Here is a 2472-nt window from a genome sequence, read left to right on the forward strand (position 1 = left end):
GTGGCTGTTCTAAATGTGGTTCTTTGTCTTAGTCCAGTGGTTTAAGGTCCCCTCTTCCCACTAGGAACTGCATGCTCAGTTGCTCAGTTATGTCAGACTGTTTGCAACCCTATGGACTGTAACCTGCCAGGCTCCTCTGTCCATGGATTTTTCCAGGCGAGAATACTGAAGTGGGTTGTCATTTCCTACTCCAGGGGCTCTTCCCAGCCCAGAGATCGAACCCACGTCTCCTGTGTCTCTTTCATTGGTAGGCAGATTCTTAACCACTGTGCTACCTGCGAAGTCCCTAGGAATTATGTAGAACTTGTTTTTTTCACTTCAGGTACATGGTTATATAATGAAGTCCAATTTAAATCTCTTTGCCTTTTACATTCTTCAAGAAACATGGGGCATGTTCTTGAAACACAGCTTTTCTGCCCTCCTTCCAAGGAGGTGCCCTCCTCCTGCACCCTTGGATGGAGCTGGGCAAATAGGAGCGTTGAGACGTGGTTGGCGTCAGCCGGGTGGCTGCTCCAGGCAGGGATAGTGGCCCCTACTGTGCAAGTGGATGCTTGGTGAGAAGATTCTAGGCCTGGGGTTCCATGTTCTTCCTGCTTCCGCACACAGAAGTTTATTTTGGAATTTTATTTTCTTATTTTTTAAATTTTAATTTAATATTAAATACTTTTTTCTCATATTGCCTAAGCAATATGTAGCAACTTCAGAAAATAAAAATAAAGGAAAAAATGTAGAAATATCCTCTGTCTTAGCTTCCCGGACAGCCACAATCATCATTCCACCTACACATATATATATGTGATACTTGTTTTGGAGAAGGAAATGGCAACCCACTCCAGTGTTCTTGCCTAGAGAATCCCAGGGACGGGGGAACTTGATGGGCTGCCGTCTATGGGGTCACAGAGTCGGACACAACTGAGGTGACTTAGCGGCAGCAGCACCAGCAGATATGTGTTTAAGTAAATGTGTAGTTGCCGAATTAGATCATAAATGTATTTTTTTGTTGTACTTACCAGGTTTTTTTTCCTGGGTAATATTTTAGTAACATCTTGAGGACTATACAGATACCAGACACACTTTGTAGAGGCTACATAATAATCTGCTGAGCAGATGCAGCTGTTTTATTTAATAAATCCCCAATGATAGATGTCAGATTCTTTCCAAATTTTCTTTTACAGATGATGCTTGCAGCCAATTCTTTACTTCTGTCTTTAATTATTTCTATAAGATAAATTCCCATAAGTTGTATTGTCAGAAAATCCTGTTGGTTTTTAAGGATTTATGTAAATATTGGCAAATTGTCCTCCAGAAAGTGTACAAATTTATTTTCCCTCCAGTGAATCAACTTTATTGATTTTCTTTCTTTTGATGCCTCTTTGATGGTGAAATGTTTTGTTTTGAATTTCTCTAATTACTAAGAGATTTTTCATTTTTTATATTTTACCATTTTATTTCTTCAGTTCAGTTCAGTTCAGTCACTCAGTTGTGTCTGACTCTTTGCGACCCCATGAATTGCAGCATGCCAGACCTCCCTGTCCATCACCAACTCCCGGAGTTCACTCAGACTCATGTCCATCGAGTCAGTGGTGCCATCCAGCCATCTCATCCTCTGTCATCCCCTTCTCCTGCCCCCAATCCCTCCCAGCATCAGAGTTTTTTCCAATGAGTCAACTCTTTGCATGAGGTGGCCAAAGTACTGGAGTTTCAGCTTTAGCATCATTCCTTCCAAAGAAATCCCAGGGTTGATCTCCTTCAGAATGGACTGGTTGGATCTCCTTGAAGTCCAAGGGACTCTCAAGAGTCTTTTCCAACACCACAGTTCAAAAGCATCAATTCTTCTGTGATCAGCCTTCTTCACAGTCCAACTCTCACATCCATACATGACCACAGGAAAAACCATAGCCTTGACTAGACGAACCTTTGTTGGCAAAGTAATGTCTCTGCTTTTGAATATGTTGTCTAGGTTGGTCATAATTTTCCTTCCAAGGAGTAAGCGTCTCTTAATTTCATGGCTGCAGTCATCATCTGCAGTGATTTTGGAGCCCAGAAAAATAAAGTCTGACACTGTTTCCACTGTTTCCCCATCTATTTCCCATGAAGTGATGGGACTGGATGCTATGATCTTCGTTTTCTGAATGTTGAGCTTTAAGCCAACTTTTTCACTCTCTTTCACCTTCATCAAGAGGCTTTTGAGTTCCTCTTCACTTTCTGCCATAAGGGTGGTGTCATCTGCATAGCTGAGGTTATTGATATTTCTCCCGACAATCTTGATTCCAGCTTGTGTTTCTTCCAGCCCAGCGTTTCTCATGATGTACTCTGCATAGAAGTTAAATAAGCCTTGACGAACTCCTTTTCCTATTTGGAACCAATCTGTTGTTCCATGTCCAGTTCTAACTGTTGCCTCATGACCTGCATACAAATTTCTCAAGAGGCAGATCAGGTGGTCTGGTATTCCCATCTCTTTCAGAATTTTCC

This window comes from Bos indicus x Bos taurus, chromosome 28, assembly GCF_003369695.1.
Source record: "Bos indicus x Bos taurus breed Angus x Brahman F1 hybrid chromosome 28, Bos_hybrid_MaternalHap_v2.0, whole genome shotgun sequence".
Lineage (NCBI taxonomy): Eukaryota > Metazoa > Chordata > Mammalia > Artiodactyla > Bovidae > Bos > Bos indicus x Bos taurus.